The 4,443-nt window shown below is 49.8% G+C and overlaps 1 protein-coding gene across 5 annotated transcripts in view; it reads left to right on the forward strand.

Annotated features, from left to right (window-relative positions):
• Positions 1-288: 288 nt before the first annotated feature.
• LOC117802625 (phosphatidylinositol 4,5-bisphosphate 3-kinase catalytic subunit beta isoform-like) overlaps positions 289-4,443 on the forward strand; it is a 95,388-nt gene continuing 91,233 nt past the window's right edge. For 3 of the 5 annotated variants that reach the window (XM_034661924.1, XM_034661922.1, XM_034661923.1), the window contains exon 1: positions 289-519. The gene's annotated coding sequence lies outside the window, so the exon portion shown is untranslated. Of the gene's footprint in view, positions 520-575; positions 751-4,443 lie in introns of those variants that run through there. The other 2 variants (XM_034661921.1, XM_034661925.1) reach the window with 2 other exon arrangements.

Below are 4,443 nucleotides of genomic sequence, written 5' to 3' on the forward strand. Positions count from 1 at the left end.
CTCGGGAGGGGGCTACGAAAGCAGGGGCAGGCTGCTGAAGGCGGCCTGTTGGAGAATCCCGATCCCACGGTCCTTGGGGAGCCACGAACAGGAGCCGGACGCGCTTCAGGTAGCGCCCGGCCCGGCACGCAGCCCGAGACGACTAGGCGACGGTGCGGCCTCTTCCCCTGCCTGGCCGGGCCAGTCCCGCAGGTCTGGCGGGGGCCGCTGTGGCCCCGGGGATTGGTCCGAGTGGCGCACGGGGCGGGGCGAGGGCTGCTGGGAGGCCGCCCAGGGAGGTGCGCGCGCGCGCGGTCACGGCGGCGGCGCGCGCGTGCTCCGTCGGTCGGTGCGGCGGCGGCGGCTGTGGTGGAGCGGGCCATGGCTGTGGGTGGCGGGCCGGTGTAACGCCGCGCGGGGCAGGCGGGAGGTGACCGTGAGAGGCGGGGATGGGGGCGCCGCAGCTGGATGGTCGCGGTGGCCTGGGCTGCTGACCGCGTACCCGGAGCCAGGAGTCGGCGGCGGCAGAGCACCGGGCAGGTGAGAGCGGGACCCGGATGCGGCGCAGCTGAGTGGCGGCGCGGTTGCGGCGCGGTCGCGGCGGCGGGTGAGCTGCCCCCGCGCGGGCGGGCGGCGCGCTCTTGCCCGCCACAGCCTGCGGCGCCGCCGAGTTGTGTACCCGCTGCGCGCTTCCTGCCGGCGCGGAGGACACCCGTCCGCCGGCCTGCGGGGGCGCCTCGCTCTACTGCGGCCCTCCCCGGGCTCTCTTAGGTGAGAGGCGCTTCCCGGCCTCTCTGCGGCCGGGACACGACCGGGCGCCCCGGGCCGCTGGCGCTTTTGGTGGCGTTCCTGAGGGGCCCTCTGTGGAGAGGCGGCGCCCTCGCCCTCGGTCTCTCCTCAACCTGTGTGGACACCCCCAGGGCTCTCAGACCCTCAGGTGCCTTTTTGCGTAGAAGTGGATTTTAGGGGCGGAGATCCTGGACTGTTGGGGTGCGGGCGTTTTTTCAAATCCCAGCGTTTGTCTTGGGCCTTGGGCCCGAGTGTCCTGATTTGTTAATGGGAATAATAATACGTACTTCGCAGGGTTGTTTTGAGGCTAGGACAGGATGATGTGCATGACCGATCAGCCAGCTCTTGGTAAGTGGTAGGCTATAAGGAGCAACCCTGGCGCAGCATCTTTTCTTGTTAGCTATTGCTGATTCCTGGCTGCGGGTGTACATTTGGGGACACATTTATTTCCGAACTGCTCTGGGGTTGGTTGCAGTAACCCTCCACTGGAGTTGCTTAATATTGGATCCTGTTCTCTTATAGAATATAAAATAGAATCCTATATTTCTTATGCAAGAATCTCGTAGTCTCTTTTTTGCTAAGGCTTGCTTTGGGATACCTGTCTCAGGCGCTGAGTGGCAATTGTAGTAAATAAGACCGAACGAATTTTAGGATTCGCCTTGGATGAAAGATGGTGGGACACATAAACTGGAAGTGCTTTGCTGTTTAATCTTAAGTGACACTTAACTGTCACTTGTTACATAGTATAAACACACGAGGAATCTGGAAACAGACTCCTTTTTCTGCATTGCTACATCCGAAGGGAGTGACAAGTGCTTTTGTAAACATCATTGTGGGCAGTGTTAGTGTCTGGTGAAGTCATCATAATTAAGTTAGATGAGTACTTATTTTGAAGCCCTGAATGGATGTTTGGAAATATGATTCCTAATAAAATCATCTTTAACGAGTCAGAATTCTCAGCAGTTCATTAATCATTTGGGGATTTTTATGCAACGCTGTTAAGATTTTTATGGTAAAAGCAGAACTGTTTAAGTCATGATAATGTAGCTTAGGAGAGAGTGGTCAGGATAAAAATCTTAGTTTCAGAAGGCAAGTGTGAAAACAAGTAAAAATCTTAAACTTTAAAAACTAAGTAGGGGTACCTGGGTGGCTCAGTTGGTTGAGCGTCCCACTCTTGATTTCCTCTCAGGTCATGGTCTCAAGGCTGGGATCAAGCCCCCCTTCCGGGCTCTGCGCTCAGCACGGAGTTTGCTGGTTTCTCTCCCTCTGCTGCTCCTCATCTCTCTCTCTCTCTCTCTCTCTCTCTCTCTCTCTCTCTCTCTCTCTCAAATAACAGCTTAAAAAAAACCCCACTGAAATTGTATTCACTAAAGCAAAAATGACTGGAAAAAACCCCTTGTTTTTCACATCCCGATTCATTCTTTGATGAGGGTCTTCACCTTCCGGGTGTTTTTTAGAACAATAGAAAATTGAGTTGGCTTTTAATTTATAGCCATTTTGTACTTCTCGCCTATTTTGTACTTCTCGCCTATGTTTCCTAGTTTCTTTAAGAGACTCATCCATAAAGGCTTTTTTGTTTTGTTTTTAAAAGATATTATTTATTTATTTGACACAGAGAGAGAGAGACACACACCGATTGCTCCCAGGAGCACAAGCAGGGGGAGTGGGAGCAGGAGAGGGAGAAGCAGGCTCTCCCGCTGAGTAGGGAGCCCAATGCAGGGCTCCATCCCAGGACTAGTTGGGATCATGACCTGAGCCAAAGACAGAGGCTTAACCTACTGAGCCTCCCAGGCGCCCCTCATAAAGGCTTTTGATCCAACTTGTTTTTGAATGCGAACAAAATACATAGAAAAAAATTAAAATTAAGCCTTGTAAGTGACATTCTTCCTAAATTGTGATCTTTCCTTGTCTAACTTCAGACTGCTAGCTGCTGTGAAAAGGCTAGGGGTCAGAAGTCAGATCTTGCTTCGTTCTAGGCCTGGACCTAGAGTGTCACTCAGTCTTTTTTGGGCCTCAGTGTTTTTATTTATAGAGTGTGAGTGGATGTGTGTCACAAGGTTTGGGAGGGTAGTGGTGGACTAGAGAATCACATCCTAATGTGTGGGGGTATAGCTCAGGGATAGAGCATTTGACTGCAAAACATCCTACTGCCTTAGTGCTTCCAAGCCATTAGCTCTACTTTTTTTTTTTTTTTTGAAGTAATCTCTATGCCCTATGTGGGGTTTGAACTCATGAAGCTGAGATCAAGAGCTGCATGCTCTAGGGGTGCCTGGGTGGCTCAGCCGGTTAAGCATCTCCCTTCAGTCATGATCGCAGGGTCCTGGGATTGAGCCTCGCATGGGACTCTCTGCTCAGAGGCAGTCGGCTTCTCCTCTCCTTCTGCCTCTGTGATTTGTCTCGCTCTCACTCTCTCTCAAATAAATAAATAAAATCTTTTTAAAAAGTTGCATGCTCTACCAACTAAGCTAGCCCAGTGCCCCCATTCCCTCTACTTTTTTTTCTTTAAAAAAAATTTTTTTTTGATTGTAGTTGACACAGTGTTACATTAGTTTCAGGTATACAACATAATGATTGAACAAGTTTATATTTATGCTATGCTCACTACAAGTGTAGCTAACATCTGTCGCCATTCAGTTCTATTACAATATCATTGACTATGTTCCTTGTGTTCCCTCTGCTTTTTTCTACTTGCACTCTCTCTGGGTGATCCTCATGTCCACTGTCAATGTGCTGTTGACTGTCACATTTTTATCTTCAGTATTGAACTTCAGATTTCTTTTACTGCTTGTATGGTATCTTCACTCCTGTCTGTAGGCATCTTCAATTGAACATGTTCAGAGCGAAGCTCTTAATTTCTCTACCTCAACCCATTCCTTGCTCAGAAGTCTCCATTTCATAAGAGCACACCCTTCTGTCCCTAGTCTCCACTCTCCTTAAGTGAAAAACATGATGGTCATCCTTAATTCATCCCCTTGCCTCACTGCTCCCCCATCCCCACACACAGTCAGTCCTTCAGCAAACCCTGTCAATTTTACCTCCAAAATGCTTTTTTTTTTTTTTTGAGAGATTGATAGAGAACATTCGAGTGTGTGAGCCTGGGGAGGGGCAGAGAGAGAGAGAATCCTAAGCAGCCTCCATGATCAGCGGGAGCCCGATGTGGGCTCTATCTCAGGACCTTGAGATCCTGACTTGAAATCAAGTGTTGGACCCTTAACCGACTGAGCCACCCAGATGCCCCCAAAATACATTTCAAGTACATTTACTTCACTTTGTTTTTATTGCAACCACCCCAGTTCTTGTTGGACAGTAGCTTCCTAACTGGTGTCCTTGCCTCTGGTCTTGCTTTCCTATTTCAAACAGCTGTCAGAGTGATCTTTACTCACTTTCCTGCCTCAGTGGCTTTTCATTATACCAAGAAGTAAATCCACAATCTTTACCTGTATTATCCACTAATTATCTTCCTTATTTTATTTGTTTGTTTATAGTCTTTTTTCCTCCAGCATACTCTAAACTCTCTTGAGGGCGAGGTTCTTGTCTGTCTTCCCTATGGTATTTTTTTTTTTTTTTTTACGTAGGCTCCACGCCCAGCAGTGCTGAAACTCAGGAGCCTGATATCATGATCTGAGCTGAGATCAGGAGTCTCAGTCCCTTAACCGACTGAGTCACCCCCCCCCC

Source organism: Ailuropoda melanoleuca, chromosome 6 (assembly GCF_002007445.2).
Source record: "Ailuropoda melanoleuca isolate Jingjing chromosome 6, ASM200744v2, whole genome shotgun sequence".
In the NCBI taxonomy this organism is placed as follows: Eukaryota; Metazoa; Chordata; class Mammalia; order Carnivora; family Ursidae; genus Ailuropoda; species Ailuropoda melanoleuca.